At 44.7% G+C, this 21,056-nt stretch overlaps 1 protein-coding gene and 1 pseudogene across 2 annotated transcripts in view; both read right to left on the reverse strand.

Annotated features, from left to right (window-relative positions):
• LOC106613241 (P2Y purinoceptor 3) overlaps positions 1-2,008 on the reverse strand; it is a 31,688-nt gene extending 29,680 nt beyond the window's left edge. Inside the window, exon 1 of one of the 2 annotated variants that reach the window (XM_045724814.1) lies at positions 1,061-2,008. The gene's annotated coding sequence lies outside the window, so the exon portion shown is untranslated. The remainder of the gene's footprint in view (positions 1-1,060) is intronic. The other variant, XM_014215314.2, reaches the window with a different exon arrangement.
• Positions 2,009-13,156: 11,148 nt separating this feature from the next.
• The window catches only part of LOC106594929 (protein FAM168A-like), a 68,936-nt pseudogene continuing 61,036 nt past the window's right edge, over positions 13,157-21,056 (reverse strand).

Here is a 21,056-nt window from a genome sequence, read left to right on the forward strand (position 1 = left end):
GCTGGTGACACTGTCTGTTATTTATTTATAATTCAAGGCACACTTAACCAGCATGGCTACCACAGCATTCTGCAGCAATATGTCACCCTATTTGGTTTGCGCTTAGTGGGACTATCATTTGCTTTTCAACAGGACAATGACCCAAAACACACCTCCAGGCTGTGTAAGGGCTATTTGACCAAGAAGGAGAGTGATGGAGTGCTGCATCAGATGACCTGGCCTCCACAATCACCCGACCTCAACCCAATTGATATGGTTTGCAATGAGTTGGATCGCAGAGTGAAGAAAAAGCAGCTAACAAGTGCTCAGCATATGTGGGAACTCCTTCAAGACTGTTGAAAAAACATTCCAGATGTTTATATTTTGATTTGTTGAACACTTTTTTGGTTACTATATGATTCCATGTGTGTTATTTCATAGTTTTGATGTCTTCACTATTATTCTACAATGTAGAAAAAAGTAAAATAAAGAAAAACCCTTGAATGAGTAGGTGTGTCCAAACTTTTGACTGGCACTGTTTACACATGTCACAGCACAGGGGAAAACCAACCAATAATACCTCATACAATGATAATGACAGAGCGACACAGAGGTGACTACATAGAACCCAGTCATCAACATTAGAGGATTTACAATAATCTGTATTTATTCCCAGAGTGAGGAGTGAGTGTGATGCAGGACTGGGTCTGTGTGTGTCTGGTAGCAGTTCCCTCTCTCTCAACTACTCCTTTCAGAGTGTAAATAGCTGCCTGGTGCATCAACAAAAACATCTTTATCTTTCCCCCTCTTACTGCTTCAGCCTGTTCAGACAGAAACTCTGTCCATCCTGCGTATTACTTACAGATTTTTGGCTAAATACCGATGGTATGTCAGAGTTTTTATTGAAAGAGATATGACTAATTCCTCTCCTTTCATCCTCCTCTTTACAGTATTTCAACAGTGACCAGGGAGAAGTGTCAGTGATTTGAATGGGATCCAAATATTGATCATAACAAACTGTTAGGCAATCTATCAAAACAGCCTTAAAAATGAATGTTGAATGTGTGATATTGGCACATACCTCATCACAACAACCACTGCAAAGTCTTCAAAACGAAAATATTCTATGGATTCTGGTGTTAGAGTTGACTGAAAGATCCCAGAGTGGTCATAGTTTGGTTTATTTTCATTGGAGTTGCACAAGTTTTGTAGGTACAGGCTCAAGCACATCCGGACGCTGCATGTGTGTGTGGGGTTGTGTGAGTTGTGTTGTGAGGTGTCAGCATGGTTTTTGAAAAGACAACCCCCTGGCACACCTTGAGACAAGCAAGTAGAGTTCACATGAACGGGTGATAAACAGTAGAAGAACACACTGAACCAGTTTGTGTGTGGGGTTTAGAAATGTACATAAAAAAACATTTGATAAGTGTTGTCATAATGTACCGAAATAGCTTGGTAAGCCAAGGAGAGTGGTCTGCTTCCGTCATTAAAATGCACTTACGTATGTCTGTGTATATCTACTAATATCAGACCAGATATGTGGACTGTACTCTGCTGCATCCTTCTATAGGTCACTTCACCTGTTTACACAGTAACTCCATCTAAACTCTGGCACTAAATTTGTGTTTCATTAGTGCCAAAATGTAAACTGCTTCAGAAATATTAAAGCTGCTTGAAATGCCAGCCGTCTTAAATCAAACACACTAAGTAAATCAGAGCTTTCTATTTAATCAACTTTAAAAAATCAACTAAATGAGCCTTGCTTATGACATGGATTATTTTTATGCAATATAGCAGCCTTGAATCAAATATGTGTGTGTGTGTGTGTGTGTGTGTGTGTGTGTGTGTGTGTGTGTGTGTGTGTGTGTGTGTGTGTGTGTGTGTGTGTGTGTGTGTGTGTGTGTGTGTGTGTGTTGAAGGAATGCAATATTGCACAATGTTGCTTGAGCAATAATGACAGTTAGTTAGAATTAAAACAGGAAGTGCCAAGGACCTGCTGTCCTCTTCATGTTACAGCTTCCTGAAAAAGGAACGGAGTATCTTAAATAATACCACAATAACCCCCCTCCTCCCCTACCCCACATAAAAAATAAAAATAATAATAATAATCATAAAATAATAATAATACAAATTGCCTTTTGTTATGTAACACTCAGTTACCCACTCAGTTACCCCCCACCCCCCACTACTAGCTCTGACTTTGCTGATACTTTATTGAGGAAAAATGTACTTACTATGACTGAGATATGTGGTTGTCCCACCTAGCTATCTTAAGATGAACCGTAAGTCGCTTTGGATAACACTAAAGGACAAACATGTAAAATGTAAAAATGTGAAAGGTTACATTACAGATAACACATGACCTGACCAAGACAAATGAACCTCTATCCATGACATTATAACAGATTATTGACGTGAGAATTTATCATGGTGGAATGGGAATTGCTGTGAAGGATCCTTCAGAACCGGTATTACAGCATGTACTGTATTCCAGGTTAGTACTGTACACAGGTATTACCGTAACCATTTCTCTCCTGCAGGGTGTGACTGCTGGGATTAATAGCAGTTTTTCCCGTAGTAATCATGTTCCAACGGACTTCTTCCATCACCCCCAGGCCTGAACCTGTATAGCTACTGCGTGTCAGCTATTTTCCATAGGGATTTATGATGTCAGGTCACCAGTGTGTGATCATGAATGTAATAGCTAGTCAAACAGGTGTGTATGTGTTATGCCCGACTCTGACTTTAAATGGTGTTGTGATGAATGGGTGAAAGTACTTGGCAGATGAAGACTGAGGGTTTAAAACAAACTATAGTTTTGGCAAGTCGGTTAGGACATCTACTTTGTGCATGACAAGTCATTTTTCCAACAATTGTTTACAGACAGATTATTTCACTTATAATTCACGGTATCACAATTCCAGTGGGTCAGACGTTTACATACATTAAGTTGACTGTGCCTTTAAACAGCTTGGAAAATTCCAGAAAATGATATTATGGCTATAGAAGCCTCTGATAGGCTAATTGACATCACTTGAGTCAATTGGAGGTGTACCTGTGGATGCATTTCAAGGCCTACCTTCAAATCAAATCAAAGTTTATTTGTCACGTGCACCGAATACAACAGCTGTAGACCTTACAGTGAAATGCTTACTTACAGACTCTGACCAATAGCGCAAAAAAGGTATTAGGTGAACAATAGGTAAGTAAAGAAATAAAACAACAGTAAAAAGACAGGCTATATACGTAGCGAGGCTATAAAAGTAGCGAGGCTATAAAAGTAGCGAGGCTATAAAAGTAGCGAGGCTACATACAGACACCGGTTAGTCAGACTGATTGAGGTAGTATGTACATGTAGATATAGTTAAAGTGACTATGCATATATGATGAACAGAGAGTAGCAGTAGCGTAAAAGAGGGGTTGGTGGGTGGTGGGTGGCAGGACACAATACAGATAGCCTGGTTAGCCAATGTGCGGGAGCACTGGTTGGTCAGCCCAATTGAGGTAGTATGTACATGAATGTATAGTTAAAGTGACTATGCATATATGATAAACAGAGAGTAGCAGCAGCGTAAAAAGAGGGGTTGGGGGGGTTGGGGGGGCACACAATGCAAATAGTCCGGGTAGCCATTTGATTACCTGTTCAGGAGTCTTATGGCTTGGGGGTAAAAACAGTTGAGAAGCCTTTTTGTCTTAGACTTGGCACTCCGGTACCGCTTGTCATGCGGTAGTAGAGAGAACAGTCTATGACTGGGGTGGCTGGGGTCTTTGACAATTTTTAGGGCCTTCCTCTGACACTGCCTGGTCCTGGATGGCAGGCAGCTTAACCCCAGTGATGTACTGGGCCATACGCACTACCCCCTGTAGTGCCTTGCGGTCAGAGGCCGAGCAATTGCCGTACCAGGCAGTGATGCAACCAGTCAGGATGCTCTCGATGTTGCAGCTGTAGAATCTTTTGAGGATCTCAGGACACATGTCAAATCTTTTTAGTTTCCTGAGGGGGAATAGGCTTTGTCGTGCCCTCTTCACGACTGTCTTGGTGTGTTTGGACCATTCTAGTTTGTTGTTGATGTGGACACCAAGGAACTTGAAGCGCTCAACCATCTCATCTCATCTCAACCCTGTCGATGAGAATGGGGGCATGCTCGGTCCTCCTTTTCCTGTAGTCCACAATCATTTCCTTAGTTTTGGTTACGTTGAGGGATAGGTTGTTATTCTGGCACCACCCGGCCAGGTCTCTGATCTCCTCCCTATAGGCTGTCTCGTCATTGTCGGTGATCAGGCCTACCACTGTTGTGTCGTCTGCAAACTTAATGATGGTGTTGGAGTCGTGCCTGGCCATGCAGTCGTGGGTGAACAGGGAGTACAGGAGGGGACTGAGCATGTACCCCTGAGGAGCTCCAGTGTTGAGGATCAGTGTGGCAGATGTGTTGCTACCTACCCTTACCACCTGGGGGCGGCCCGTCAGGAAGTCCAGGATCCAGTTGCAGAGGGAGGTGTTTAGTCCCAGGATCCTTAGCTTAGTGATGAGCTTTGAGGGTACTATGGTGTTGAACGCTGAGATGTAGTCAATGAATAGCATTCTCACATAAGTGTTCCTTTTGTCCAGGTGGGAAAGGCCAGTGTGGAGTGCAATAGAGACAGACAGAGCCAGCTGTACTGCCCCAGACGCTAAGGGAGGATGGAGTCCGAGCTAGCTGTACTGCCCCAGACGCTAAGGGAGGATGGAGTCCGAGCCAGCTGTACTGCCCCAGACGCTAACGGAGGATGGAGTCCGAGCTAGCTGTACTGCCCCAGACGCTAGGGGAGGATGGAGACAGAGCCAGCTGTACTGCCCCAGACGCTAAGGGAGGATGGAGACCGAGCCAGCTGTACCGCCCCAGACGCTAGACGCTAGGGGAGGATGGAGACAGAGCCAGCTGTACTGCCCCAGACGCTAGACGCTAGGGGAGGATGGAGACAGAGCTAGCTGTACTGCCCCAGACGCTAGGGGAGGATGGAGACAGAGCCAGCTGTACTGCCCCAGACGCTAGACGCTAGGGGAGGATAGAGACAGAGCCAGCTGTACTGCCCCAGACGCTAGACGCTAGGGGAGGATGGAGACAGAGCCAGCTGTACTGCCCCAGACGCTAGACGCTAGGGGAGGATAGAGACAGAGCCAGCTGTACTGCCCCAGACGCTAAGGGAGGATGGAGTCCGAGCCAGCTGTACTGCCTCAGACACTAGGGGAGGATGGAGACAGAGACAGCTTTATTATAATAGATATGAGGGATGGTCGGTGGTCATCACCATTTGACATGAATAATAACCTCAGTATCTCTATGGTCATGATGATCTAACAGCTAGGTCTGGAAACTTGCTCTGCGGCTGTGTTTAAGAGGGAATCAGCCATTACCCCACTAATGGTATTCCACCTCTTGTTGTGGGAAACGTACTAAGATGAATATCAAGAGATTTCATTTTTTTAAAGTTCTGTTGGAGCTATCATCAGTTGTATGTTCGTGCAAAGATCAATGCCCCCTGGACTGTGACACCTAAAGACAGCTTGCTCTGTAGCTGTGTTCAAGAGAGAGTCAGCCACTACCCGCCCATGGGTCCTAACCCACCGTTTGGGAAACCTAATAAGACCTAACATTAGAATCAGGATATTTGTTGGAACTATCAGGTATTTTCTCACAAAGATCATGGTCTCCCTGGACCATGTGTATGTTGGATGCCACTGCAGCGGAAATGTCTGTTCTGACCTCTGCACTGATCAACTACTCTTCTGACTGGAAATGAAACCTTTCATTCATGGACATTCATTCCATTTCTGGACATTTGGTTGTAGATGTACTGACACTGATGTGAATGTTTTGAGACAGGCCTTGATCAGATTTCTGACGCCTCTCTGTATCGGTGTCTCAGCTTCACTCCTTCAGTGGTCTGGGCTCTCAGCTTCACTCCTCCAGCGGTCTGGGCTCTCAGCTTCATTCCTCCAGCGGTCTGGGCTCTCAGCTTCATTCCTCCAGCGGTCTGGGCTCTCAGCTTCACTCCTCCAGCGGTCTGGGCTCTCAGCTTCACTCCTCCAGCGGTCTGGGCTCTCAGCTTCACTCCTCCATCAGTCTGGGCTCTCAGCTTCACTCCTCCATCAGTCTGGGCTCTCAGCTTCACTCCTCCATCAGTCTGGGCTCTCAGCTTCACTCCTCCATCAGTCTGGGCTCTCAGCTTCACTCCTCCATTAGTCTGGGCTCTCAGCTTCATTCCATTAGTCTGGGCTCTCAGTTCACTCCTCCATCAGTCTGGGCTCTCAGCTTCACTCCTACATTAGTCTGGGCTCTCAGCTTCACTCCTACATTAGTCTGGGCTCTCAGCTTCACTCCTACATTAGTCTGGGCTCTCAGCTTCACTCCTCCATCAGTCTGGGCTCTCAGCTTCACTCCTCCATCAGTCTGGGCTCTCAGCTTCACTCCTCCATCAGTCTGGGCTCTCAGCTTCACTCCTCCATCAGTCTGGGCTCTCAGCTTCACTCCTCCATCAGTCTGGGCTCTCAGCTTCACTCCTCCATCAGTCTGGGCTCTCAGCTTCACTCCTACATTAGTCTGGGCTCTCAGCTTCACTCCTCCATTAGTCTGGGCTCTCAGCTTCACTCCTACATCAGTCTGGGCTCTCAGCTTCACTCCTACATTAGTCTGGGCTCTCAGCTTCACTCCTCCATCAGTCTGGGCTCTCAGCTTCACTCCTCCATCAGTCTGGGCTCTCAGCTTCACTCCTCCATCAGTCTGGGCTCTCAGCTTCACTCCTCCATCAGTCTGGGCTCTCAGCTTCACTCCTCCATCAGTCTGGGCTCTGAGCTTCACTCCTACATTAGTCTGGGCTCTCAGCTTCACTCCTCCATCAGTCTGGGCTCTGAGCTTCACTCCTCCATCAGTCTGGGCTCTCAGCTTCACTCCTCCATCAGTCTGGGCTCTCAGCTTCACTCCTCCATCAGTCTGGGCTCTCAGCTTCACTCCTACATTAGTCTGGGCTCTCAGCTTCACTCCTCCATCAGTCTGGGCTCTCAGCTTCACTCCTCCATCAGTCTGGGCTCTCAGCTTCACTCCTCCATTAGTCTGGGCTCTCAGCTTCACTCCTCCATCAGTCTGGGGTTGATGACAGCGCTGACAGAGACCCTTGGGGTTCATCAGGTCCTAATCCAGGCACTTGTCATATCCTGTTTGGACTTCTGAAACTCTGTTGGCTGAACTCCCCGCTTGTGTCATCAGTGTGTGTATGTATAGGGAGTGGTGTGTATTGCTCAACTACCTATAAAGCCTGCCGGGGGCTTGGATGGAGAAGTGAAAGACAGACAGAAGTCTCTTACTCAATCAGTTACTTCTACACAAACACACTTTCACTGTCTGTAGTATCAGCAGCACGAGTTCTACAATATGTGCTCAAGGCAATGGGACCTAACTGAAATGTATAGGCTTAAAACATCACTAGTCAGAGGCTACGGATGCACCTCTACTATTACTTAAAGCAGTTGTAATGTTACCACACCTTATAGTACCCACCCACATCTCCATTCATCTATCACTATTGTTAGTCATACCACTGCTCGTAATACACACCTATATTCGACGGAACCGAAAAACTTCCACTCAGAAAGGAGAGACTAAGACAGAATTCCTTTTATAGGAACATTTTAATAGTTATTCAATGGCCTACATCTTACAGTAAATATTATACAATTACAAACTTGGCTTAGTTATGGTACGAAGATCACTAACTGGTCTTCAAAAAATAAAAAACAAAATGAACAAAAACATTAAAAAAATGAAAAACAGATTTACACTTCATATCACAAGCCTGACATGGGTCCGCAACGCTGGACCAATAGCTAACATACAATTCAGTTCACGCAACGTTGAGAAAACGTTGTGCCATGGTTTGCCACAACTGTAGGGTAATGTTACCATTGTTTGTGCAAACTGGGTACCAAACTTCAAGGGGGTTGTTCCTAAACTCGCTCCAGGGATAAAAGTATTTTGGAAGACGAGGAATTTCCACTTTTTGCATCACATTTTAGTTTTCAAATTATTATTTTAGAAATAATAAGCTGCAGAACATTGAGGGGAAAAAACATCAAAAATAAGTCCACTATACCTTCAATAGTAGGGTTTTCATTTGAGGAAACTGCTAAGACATGACCACTGACGTAAAAGATGAGTCAGAAAAAGAGAAGTGGGGGAGAGGTCATGTTTGAGGGTATATTTCAACATACAAACACCATTTTGACTTCCCATAGTTGTGAAGAAATGAACAATACACAGACATCAACAACAAATAATCATTTAACATCTTCAAAAGGATCTTTAACTTCTTTTACACATTTTTGGAAACGTTTTCAGAGATGGAATGATACAAAAGGTGAAGGAATCATAAGTTGATAGTGTACGAATAAAAATACCTTAAAATATATTCCCCTTTGAGCTCTGCAGATGTTTATCAGGGTTCAGGTCAATTCCATTTCAATTCAGAGAACAAGTTGAAATTCAGTTCCCTTCCTGAAATGACGGAGTGGAAGTGGAATTGACCCCAAACCTCCTGAAATCAAAAACACAGTCATGCGAACAAGTGACAGTGTGTGAGAGAAAATCTGCAACGAGTCCCATCAGAGTGAGTGTGTTAGCAGAACCGCTGAAACTTGTGCCATAGAATAATAACATACCAAATCGCAGTTTAAACCTTAAATAACACTTCTGGTAAAAAGCGCTCAACTTTACACGGCTCAGGAAATCCAACATTCTGTTCCCTATTTTAGGCCGAAGTGTAGAATATCGGACGTTCCAAAATCATCCCCCTTTTTTGTTGCTCTTAAAGCACATGATGGGTTTAAGCAACATGGTAATAGCTCCACCTACAGTAGCCTTCTGGATGATTCAGTAGAGTTGAACATCCATCTTGCTTCAACCCATCCAATCCTCTCAGATCCTCATGAGTTAGAGATTGATGTTAGACTGGTGGTTTAGTGGCACCACATCCAGAGATAAACCTCAGATTGGACTACATGAGACATCTACAGTCTTGGTTATCTACATGGTTCCAGTCTGCCTTTACACCTCACTTCTCATGACCTGTGTCATCTCTGTTATGAAGAGGTGCAGAGGGCTGCTCTTTACCAACGCTTAAAGGGGGAGAGCGAGTGAGAGAGCTGGAGCACAGAACACAGACAGAGGAGGGGGGGGGGGTAAAATTCAGGAAGAGAGATACAGAAATCGAGAAACGCAGACCAGTTCCAACCCCAATGGCAGGATATTTTTATTTATTTATTTTATTTGACCTTTATTTATTTAACTAGGCAAGTCAGTTAAGAAAAAAATCTTATTTTCAATGACAGCCTAGGAACAGTGGGTTAACTGCCTTGTTCAGGGGCAGAACGACAGATGTATACCTCGTCAGCTCAGGGATTTGATCTTGCAACCTTTCGGTTACTAGTCCAACGCTCTAACCACTAGGCTACCTGCCGCCCGGATATGGAGGTCATTACTAACTAATTATTACATTAGAACTGACTGGAACAGATTTTCAGACAGATCATGTTTGGGATTCGACAAAGACCAACAACTGGATTTACAAGTAACTTATTAAATAACATTTACTAAAATACACCACTGAGAAGGAAAGACAAACCAGTATGTAAAGGAAAGAGGGACAGCGTGAGAAAGGGAGAGCGGGAGGGAGAGAGAGAGACAGTGTGAGAGAGAGAGAGGGACAGTGTGAGAGACGGAAGGAGGGAAAGGGACAGCGAGAGAGAGAGGGACTGAGAGAGAGAGAGGGAGAGAGAGGTGTGAGAGAGAGGGACAGCGTGAGAGAGCGAAGGAGAGAGGGACAGCGAGAGAGAGAGAGACTGTGAGAGAGAGAGAGGTGTGAGAGAGAGAGGGACAGCGTGAGAGAGCGAAGGAGAGAGGGACAGCGAGAGAGAAAGCGTGAGAAAGGGAGAGAGAGAGGGAGGGAGAGAGATAGCGTGAGAGGAGGGAGCGAAGGGAGGGACAGCGTGAGAGAGGGACAGTGTGAGAGAGGAAAGACAGAGTGAGGGAGAGAGCGAGGAGAGAGAGGGACAGCGTGAGAGAGAGAGTGGGTAATGTCTGATTTCTTAGATTCTAAAAGGTAGTGGATTTCTTCATGTTGATTCAAGCATGCTTTGCAGTAACACACAACCACTCAGTGTATAAACAGACTGCATTGTGATGCCTGATGCTCCATGCTACACTACACCTGAAAATGAACCATCCCCACGCTGAAAAGACCACGGAAGGAAAAACACACCATCTTTTTTTCTTAACCTCAGTGTGAAGCAACACTGAAATAGTGGTTGATTAAATAAATGCTCATGAACAACAATAAGCCATTTTCTTTTGTTGAGAATTATACTAACTAGTACAAACATTACCAGGACTAAGGACACCTTACTGAACGCTTAATATCTATTGTTTTGTTTTCTTAAATGACAGTTTAAACTGCCTCTCTCTGTTTCACTATGAAGTCTAGCTACCTGGTACCTAGTAGAAATTATTGTCGTCAGGTTATTTATTGTGCCACGCTTCCTTGTGAGATTATTACAATAACTCTGATATGTACTGCAGCCACCTCAGAATACAGTAACAGTAAACTCTGATCTGTACTGCTGCCACCTCAGAATACAGTAACAGTAAACTCTGATCTGTACTGCTGCCACCTCAGAATACAGTAACAGTAAACTCTGATCTGTACTGCTGCCACCTCAGAATACAGTAACAGTAAACTCTGATCTGTACTGCTGCCACCTCAGAATACAGTAACAGTGAACTCTGATCTGTACTGCTGCCACCTCAGAATACAGTAACAGTGAACTCTGATATGTACTGCTGCCACCTCAGAATACAGTAACAGTGAACTCTGATATGTACTGCTGCCACCTCAGAATACAGTAACAGTGATTCAAAGGGATTGAGGCTGGATACAGAGCCCATAATGCAGATTTAAGGATGACCAGAATTAGGATTTAAAAATGATCTTAATTCTAAATGACTATAAAATAATGACTGTGCGGTAACCGTATAACGAGGCATTTTCTCTTATTATTGCAAGTAAACGACTTGATCTACTTGGATACACTGTAAATGCTTTGTAATGACCCGTGCCTCACAGATCCTAACTGTGATTCATACTCATCTATTAAAACCCTGAAACATGGCACACACACCGTTCCCTGATGCTCTCCGCTCCCCTCCTGACCCAACACTCCCCTCCCTCTCCTGACCCAACACTCCCTTCCCCTCCCCTGACCCAACACTCCCTTCCCCTCCCCTGACCCAACACTCCCCTCCCTTCTCCTGATCCACCACTCCCCTTCCCTCCTGACCCACCACTCCCCTCCCCTCCTGACCCACCACTCCCTTCCCCTCCCTGACCCAACACTCCCCTCCCTTCTCCTGACCCACCACTCCCCTCCCCTCCTGACCCACCACTCCCCTCCCCTCCTGACCCAACACTCCCCTCCCTAACTCCCTCTCCTGACCCACCACTCCCCTCCCCTCCTGACCCACCACTCCCCTCCCCTCCTGACCCACCACTCCCCTCCCTTCTCCTGACCCACCACTCCCTTCCCCTCCCCTGACCCAACACTCCCCTCCCTTCTCCTGACCCACCACTCCCCTCCTCTCCTGACCCACCACTCCCCTCCCCTCCTGACCCACCACTCCCCTCTCCTGACCCACCACTCCCTTCCCCTCCCCTGACCCAACACTCCCCTCCCTTCTCCTGACGCACCACTCCCCTCCCCTCCTGACCCACCACTCCCCTCCCCTCCTGACCCACCACTCCCCTCCACCCCTGACCCACCACTCACTTCCCTTCTACTGACCCACCACTCCCCTCCTGATCCACCACTCCCCTCCCCTCCCACCACTCCCCTCCCCTCCTGACCCACCACTCCCCTCCCCTCCTGACCCACCACTCCCCTCCTCTCCTGACCCACCACTCCCCTCCTCTCCTCTCCTAACCCACCACTCCCCTCCTCTCCTCTCCTCTCCTGACCCACCACTCCTCTCCTCTCCTCTCCTGACCCACCACTCCTCTCCTCTCCTGACCCACCACTCCTCTCCTGACCCTTCCCTCCTTTGCCATGTCACCCTGCCCAGTGCTTCCACATGTTCATCAACACACTATCAGTCCGAGTGGTAGTCTAATGTACTGTGTGTGTGTTTAACTGTGTTGGCACACGTTTGATTCCACATATTATTATTTGATTGACATTAAGTGATCCTGCTTTAAGTATGACTTGTGTGTATTTATAGAATTTTGAATGGGACTGAATTGTGTGTCCCAACAAGGTTAGTTAAACAAGACTGTGTATCTGTGTGTGTGTAATTGTGTGACTGTGTGCTTGACCACACATCCTGTACACACATACAGCTATATATATATATATATATATATATCGGATCTAGTCATTACAGATCTAGTCAGACAGCGGATCTAGTCATTACAGATCTAGTCAGACAGCGGATCTAGACGTTACAGATCTATCTAACAAACAGCTGGAAGACACCCCTTGTTATCAGAAGTGGAAGATAAACTGAAGATCAGAAGGACAGGATGTAAAGAAAAACGACAGGTACGCCGTTCCAACACACAGGATGTAAAGAAAAACGACAGGTACGCTGTTCCAACACACAGGATGTAAAGAAAAACGACAGGTACGCTGTTCCAACACACAGGATGTAAAGAAAAACGACAGGTACGCTGTTCCAACACACAGGATGTAAAGAAAAACGACAGGTACGCTGTTCCAACACACAGGATGTAAAGAAAAACGACAGGTACGCCGTTCCAACACACAGGATATAAAGAAAAACGACAGGTACGCTGTTCCAACACACAGGATGTAAAGAAAAACGACAGGTACGCTGTTCCAACACACAGGATGTAAAGAAAAACGACAGCTACGCTGTTCCAACACACAGGATGTAAAGAAAAACGACAGGTACGCTGTTCCAACACACAGGATGTAAAGAAAAACGACAGGTACGCCGTTCCAACACACAGGATATAAAGAAAAACGACAGGTACGCCGTTCCAACACACAGGATGTAAAGAAAAACGACAGGTATGCTGTTCCAACACACAGGATGTAAAGAAAAACGACAGGTATGCTGTTCCAACACACAGGATGTAAAGAAAAACGACAGGTATGCTGTTCCAACACACAGGATGTAAAGAAAAACGACAGGTACGCTGTTCCAACACAGTGCTTTGTTGGAAAGGAAAAGTAAGGGATTAAAACAAATCTAAATAAATTCAATAAAAGCACTGTGCTGATATCTAATGGTTAGAACATTTGGCAGCATAAGCTGGTGATGATGAAGATGGTGATGATGACAGGGATGGAGCAGGACGGGGCCAGTACATTCCCACCACTGACACACAGCAGCACACAGTACACGAGCAGAGCAACAGACACTCGTGATTGGTCAATCACTCTGGAGTTCCAATGATGATGTAAGAATGTAAAAAACAAAACAAGGAAAACAATGTAATGACAAGACATATTGGCGAATCAAAGGAGAAAAAGAAAAGAATCGTTGAGTAAACAATTAAATATCAAGCAGCTTTTGTAAAACCCTAGAGAATGCAGCAAGTGTCCGTTGCTCTTTAGTTTTGTTGTTGCAGACAGGTGTGAGGTTGCCATGGTGACCGTAAGAAGCCTCTGTAACACTTTAGTTTTGTTGTTGTAGACAGATGTGACGTTGCCATGGTGACCATAAGAAGCCTGTGTAAGACTGGAGTAGTTGCATACCATGTCGGACTCCAGATCTGAAACGACAGAGAAAGTGAGAAGACATTGGATTGATTTGAGAGTGGACATTTGGAAATATAAGATGACTTGGAAAGATTCTGAAAAGGTTCCGGGGTGAAAGAGAGAGCGAGAAGGAGAGAAATGAGGAAAGAGAAAGAGAGAAGGAAAGATGAGGAAAGCGAAAGAAAGAAAGAGAAGGAGAGAAATGAGGTAAGAGAAAGAGAGAGGAGAGAAATGAGGAAAGAGAAAGAAAGAGAAGGAGAGAAATGAGGAAAGAGAAAGAAAGAGAGAAATGAGGAAAGAGAAAGAAAGAGAAGGAGAGAAATGAGGAAAGAGAAAGAAAGAGAAGGAGAGAAATGAGGAAAGCGAAAGAAAGAGAAGGAGAGAAATGAGGAAAGCGAAAGAAAGAGAGAGGAGAGAAATGAGGAAAGCGAAAGAAAGAGAAGGAGAAAAATTAGGAAAGAGAAAGAAAGAGAGGGAGAGAAATGAGGAAAGAGAAAGAAAGAAAAGGAGAGAAATGAGGAAAGAGAAAGAAAGAGAAGGAGAGAAATGAGGAAAGAGAAAGAAAGAGAGGGAGAGAAATGAGGAAAGAGAAAGAAAGAGAAGGAGAGAAATGATGAAAGAGAAAGAAAGAGAGGGAGAGAAATGAGGAAAGAGAAAGAAAGAGAGAAGGAGAGAAATGAGGAAAGAGAAGGAGAGAGGAGAGAAATGAGGAAAGCGAAAGAAAGAGAAGGGGAGAAATGAGGAAAGAGAAGGAGAGAAATGAGGAAAGCGAAAGAAAGAGAAGGGGAGAAATGAGGAAAGAGAGGGAGAGAAATGAGGAAAGAAAGAGAGAAGGAAAGAAATGAGGAAAGAGAAAGAGAGGAGAGAAATGAGGAAAGAGAGGGAGAGAAATGAGGAAAGAAAGAGAGAAGGAAAGAAATGAGGAAAGAGAAAGAGAGGAGAGAAATGAGGAAAACGAAAGAAAGAGAAGGAGAGAAATGAGGAAAACGAAAGAAAGAGAAGGAGAGAAATGAGGAAAGCGAAAGAAAGAGAGAGGAGAGAAATGAGGAAAGAGAGAGAAAGGAGAGAAATGAGGAAAGAGAAGGAGAAATGAGGAAAGCAAAAGAGAGAGGAGAGAAATGAGGAAAGCGAAAGAAAGAGAAGGAGAGAAATGAGGAAAGAGAAATGAGGAAAGAGAGAGGAGAGAAATGAGGAAAGCGAAAGAAAGAGAAGGAGAGAAATGAGGAAAGCGAAAGAAAGAGAGAGAAGGAGAGAAATGAGGAAAGCGAAAGAAAGAGGGAGAAGGAGAGAAATGAGGAAAGCGAAAGAGAGAGAGAGAAGGAGAGAAATGAGGAAAGCGAAAGAGAGAGAGGAGAGAAATGAGGAAAGCGAAAGAAAGAAGGAGAGAAATGAGGAAAGCGAAAGAAAGAGAGAGAAGGAGAGAAATGAGGAAAGCGAAAGAGAGAGAGGGAGAGAAATGAGGAAAGCAAAAGAGAGAGAGGAGAGAAATGAGGAAAGCGAAAGAAAGAAGGAGAGAAATGAGGATAGCGAAAGAAAGAGAGAAATGAGGAAAGCGAAAGAAAGAGAGAGAAGGAGAGAAATGAGGAAAGAGAAGGAGAGAAATGAGGAAAGAAAGAGAGAAGGAGAGAAATGAGGAAAGCGAAAGAAAGGGAGAGAAGGAGAGAAATGAGGAAAGCGAAAGAAAGAGAGAGAAGGAGGGAAATGAGGAAAGCGAAAGAAAGAGAAGGAGAGAAATGAGGAAAGCGAAAGAAAGAGAGAGAAGGAGAGAAATGAGGAAAGCGAAAGAGAGAGAGGGAGAGAAATGAGGAAAGCAAAAGAGAGAGAGGAGAGAAATGAGGAAAGCGAAAGAAAGAGAGAAATGAGGAAAGCGAAAGAAAGAGAGAGAAGGAGAGAAATGAGGAAAGAGAAGGAGAGAAATGAGGAAAGAAAGAGAGAAGGAGAGAAATGAGGAAAGCGAAAGAAAGAGAGAAGGAGAGAAATGAGGAAAGCGAAAGAAAGAGAGAAGGAGAGAAATGAGGAAAGCGAAAGAAAGAGAGAAGGAGAGAAATGAGGAAAGCGAAAGAAAGAGAGAGGAGGGAAATGAGGAAAGCGAAAGAAAGAGAAGGAGAGAAATGAGGAAAGCGAAAGAAAGAGAAGGAGAGAAATGAGGAAAGCGAAAGAAAGAAGGAGAGAAATGAGGAAAGCGAAAGAAAGAGGAGAGAAATGAGGAAAGAGAAGGAGAGAAATGAGGAAAGAAAGAGAGAAGGAGAGAAATGAGGAAAGCGAAAGAGAGAAGGAGAGAAATGAGGAAAGCGAAAGAAAGAGAAGGAGAGAAATGAGGAAAGAGAAAGAAAGAGAAGGAGAGAAATGAGGAAAGCGAAAGAAAGAGGGAGAGAAATGAGGAAAGCGAAAGAAAGAGAAGGAGAGAAATGAGGAAAGAGAAAGAAAGAGAAGGAGAGAAATGAGGAAAGAGAAAGAAAGAAGGAGAGAAATGAGGAAAGCGAAAGAAAGAGAAGGAGAGAAATGAGGAAAGAAGGAGAGAAATGAGGAAAGAAAGAGAGGAGAGAAATGAGGAAAGCGAAAGCGAGGAGAGAAATGAGGAAAGAGAAAGAGAGAAGGAGAGAAATGAGGAAAGAGAAAGAGAGGAGAGAAATTAGTAGAGAAAGAGAGAGAGAGGAGAGAAATGAGGAAAGCGAAAGAAAGAGTCGGAGAGAAATGAGGAAAGAGAAAGAGAGGAGAGAAATGAGGAAAGAGAAAGAGAGGAGAGAAATGAGGAAAGAGAAAGCGAGGAGAGAAATGAGGAAAGAGAAAGAAAGAAGGAGAGAAATGAGGAAAGAGAAAGAAAGGAGAGAAATGAGGAAAGAGAAAGAGAGAGAGGAGAGAAATGAGGAAAGAGAAAGAGAGGAGAGAAATGAGGAAAGAGAAAGAGGAGAGAAATGAGGAAAGAGAAAGAAAGAAGGAGAGAAATGAGGAAAGAGAAAGAAAGAGTAGGAGAGAAATGAGGAAAGCGAAAGAAAGAGAAGGAGAGAAATGAGGAAAGAGAAAGAGAGGAGAGAAATGAGGAAAGAGAAAGAGAGGAGAGAAATGAGGAAAGAGAAAGAAAGAAGGAGAGAAATGAGGAAAGAGAAAGAAAGGAGAGAAATGAGGAAAGAGAAACAGAGAGCTAGTAAAGGAGTGCTAGTCCCATGACTTACTTCTCGTGGGGTGGGGGGGTCTACCAGTGGGGAGGGACATAGCTGTAACCAGGTGTGCCCTGGGGCCGGTACTGTGGCATGGTGACGTGTTGGTGCGTTCCCAGCTGAGCGTGCTGAGGCGTGGTCAACAGGGTTCCTACAGGACGACACACAAATCATTATCGTTGGATGTCATTTTGTCACTATTGTTTTGACCGCAGCACTGTGGTCAATATGGCACCGACCAAAACTAATACAACTTACACCAAAAAAACACTCAATAGCAATATAATCATTTTAGCATAACTTAAGCATAATCAGTTTAGCATAACTTAAGCATAATCAGTTTAGCATAGGAAATGAAATCATTCAAAAAGGTATTTAATATGAAAATATCTTCAACGTTTAACAACACATGCTGTAGATACATCAGATTCCTCAGTCATCAACCCGACCTGCACTCATAGCCATGGTGGTCCCGGCAACCATCCCCATGGCAGCCATTCCGTTGTTTCTAGGGGCTTGGACCGGGGCGGGGTAGAGGGCTGAGGGAAGGCTGTTTGGCTGAACCACTGTGGTGTGGTGGATTACATGTGGCTGAGGCTGAGCAGCATACACAGGCTGGGTGTAATACGCCTACAGACACAGAGACAGAGGTTAGAGTGTGTCTGTGGTAGAGTGTGTCTGTGTTAGTGTGTGTTTATGTGTGTGTACATGTGAGTAGTGTGTTGATTTACATAGGGCTGAGCCGCATACACTGGCTGGCCATAATACGCTGCTGCCTACAGGGAGACAGAGAGAGAGGTTAGGGTGTGTGTGTGTGTGTGTGTGTGTGTGTGTGTTTTTTACCAGTACATAAAGTTTCTGCTGAGGGTAGACATTGAGGGGGTGTGTGTGTGTGTGTGTGTGTGTGTGTGTGTGTTTACCAGTACATAAAGTTTCTGCTGAGGGTAGACATTGAGGGTGTGTGTGTGTGTGTGTGTGTGTGTGTGTGTGTGTGTGTGTGTGTGTGTTAGTTTCTCTGAGGTAGAATAGTGGGTGTGTGTGTGTGTGTGTGTGTGTGTGTGTGTGTGTGTGTGTTTACCAGTACATAAAGGTTCTACTGAGGGTAGACATTGAGGGAGAAGGGTGTGTGTGTGTGTGTGTGTGTGTGTGTGTGTGTGTGTGTGTGTGTGTGTGTGTGTGTGTGTGTGCGTGTGCGTGTGTGTTTACCAGTACATAAAGGTTCGACTGAGGGTAGCAGTTGGTGGAGTAGGGTGTGTGTGTGTGTGTGTGTGTGTGTGTGTGTGTGTGTGTGTGTGTGTGTTACGTTGAGGGAGTAGGGTGTGTGTGTGTGTGTGTGTGTGTGTGTTTACATTGAGGGAGTAGGGTGTGTGTGTGTGTGTGTGTGTGTGTGTGTTTACGTTGAGGGAGTAGGGTGTGTGTGAAGGGTATGTGTACTTACCTGTGCATATAAGTTCTGCAGGTTCTGCATGCTCTGCATGCTCTGCTGGGGGTAGGCACTTCTGATGGGGTACATGGCTGTTTGGTAGGGGTTGGGGAGGGGGAGTAGGGTGGGGGGCTCCGTTCATCTGGGTGGGGGGCACTTTATATGGAGTACCCGCTGTTGTGTACCCTACACACACACACACACACACACACACACACACACACACACACACACACACACACACACACACACACACACACACACACACACACACACACAGAGAGAGAGAGAGAAGCAACATAAGTCCAACAGCCAAGACACATGTATCAGGGTAACACAGCCTTCCTCTCAGTCCTAATGAGGTACCATAGCACAGTATTCATTTTGTCAACAAACAATGTGACTAAAATATTCGTCAAACACACATTTTTCCAGTGGCAATTGAAGACACTATTACTGACTAAATAGACCCAGAAAATAAACGATAACTAAACAAAAATTATTTTTCATTTCTGTTGACTAAAAATAGAGACAAAACTATCTCTGACTAAATCTGCCGATTAAGTCTACCCGCACTACGTTTTATTTATTTATATCGTGACGCGCCGCATTTTACATTCATAAAGCCGTTGTAAAACAAGGCTACTTGCGGACCAGATCGTTAACCATTTGTTTAGTGCTACACCTTGTTCAGTCATGTTACCTCATTAGCTAGCTATGGCTAACAACCTGGGCTGAACGTGGCCCTGGCAACATTACCAGTAGTCTACTGAACGTAGTCATGGCAACATTACCAGTAGTCTACTGAACGTAGTCATGGCAACATTACCAGTAGTCTACTGAACGTAGTCATGGTAACATTACCAGTAGTCTACTGAACGTAGTCATGGCAACATTACCAGTAGTCTACTGAACGTAGTCATGGTAACATTACCAGTAGTCTACTGAACGTAGTCATGGTAACATTACCAGTAGTCTACTGAACGTAGTCATGGCAACATTACCAGTAGTCTACTGAACGTAGTCATGGCAACATTACCAGTAGTCTACTGAACGTAGTCATGGCAACATTACCAGTAGTCTACTGAACGTAGTCATGGCAACATTAACAGTAGTCTACTGAACGTAGTCATGGCAACATTACCAGTAGTCTACTGAACGTAGTCATGGCAACATTACCAGTAGTCTACTAAATGTAGTCATGGCAACATTACCAGTAGTCTACTGAACGTAGTCATGGCAACATTACCAGTAGTCTACTAAACGTAGTCATGGCAACATTACCAGTAGTCTACTGAACGTAGTCATGGCAACATTACCAGTAGTCTACTAAACGTAGTCATGGCAACATTACCAGTAGCCTACTGAACGTGGCCCTGGTATTCGGACAAGGCTATGTATGCACATGGAAGTCAGTTATTTAATGTTTACTATAGGTTAATGAGGCAATACAAATCTGATGACGAAAATGAAAGGGAATTTAGTTGACTAAAATGGCCCACTTTTTGTCATTGACAATAACTAGACAATCGTTATTAAAATGACAAAAATGTGACTTGATATTTTAGTCAAAATGACTAAAACCAGAATAAATCTAAAAATATATAACACTGTCATCAGTCAGCATATGACTAGTCAGTGTCTCCTCCTAGTGGTGATAGAGCCTCATCACTACAGTCTCCTCCTAGTGGTAGAGCCTCATCACTACAGTCTCCTCCTAGTGGTAGAGCCTCATCATTACAGTCTCCTCCTAGTGGTAGAGCCTCATCACTACAGTCTCCTCCTCGTGGTGGCTCATATTACAGTCTCCTAGTGGTAGAGCCTCATCACTACAGTCTCCTCCTAGTGGTAGAGCCTCATCATTACAGTCTCCTCCTAGTGGTAGAGCCTCATCACTACAGTCTCCTCCTCGTGGTAGAGCCTCATCATTACAGTCTCCTAGTGGTAGAGCCTCATCATTACAGTCTCCTAGTGGTAGAGCCTCATCACTACAGTCTCCTCCTAGTGGTAGAGCCTCATCATTACAGTCTCCTCCTAGTGGTAGAGCCTCATCATTACAGTCTCCTAATGGTAGAGCCTCATCACTACAGTCTCCTCCTAGTGGTAGAGCCTCATCACTACAGTCTCCTCTAGTGGTAGAGCTCATAACAGTCTCCTAGTGGTAGAGCCTCATCACTACAGTCTCCTCCTAGTGGTAGAGCCTCATCACTACAGTCTCCTCCTAGTGGTAGAGCCTCATCACTACAGTCTCCTAGTGGTAGAGCCTCATCATTACAGTCTCCTCCTAGTGATAGTGCCTCATCACTACAGTCTCCTAGTGGTAGAGCCTCATCATTACAGTCTCCTCCTAGTGATAGTGCCTCATCACTACAGTCTCCTAGTGGTAGAGCCTCATCATTACAGTCTTCTATACATCCTGCTTTGTCACCTAGCTCCCCACCCACATACCACTAGGCTATTGTACTGTTTACATTTGGTGCATGTCAACAGTCCTATATCCTCTAATAGTCCTTCCTTTATATGCACTGCACTAATGGACCAAGACTGGTAGAAGGCTTAAAGGAGAAGTTCCTTTTTACAACCAAACCTCCATTTTTTATGTAAATAGAATATTACAGATGGGTACAGAAACCTTTTCTGTGATTTCACATGTTTTAGGGAAACCTACCCCAAACAGCAAATCAATTCATCA

Source organism: Salmo salar, chromosome ssa09 (assembly GCF_905237065.1).
Source record: "Salmo salar chromosome ssa09, Ssal_v3.1, whole genome shotgun sequence".
In the NCBI taxonomy this organism is placed as follows: Eukaryota; Metazoa; Chordata; class Actinopteri; order Salmoniformes; family Salmonidae; genus Salmo; species Salmo salar.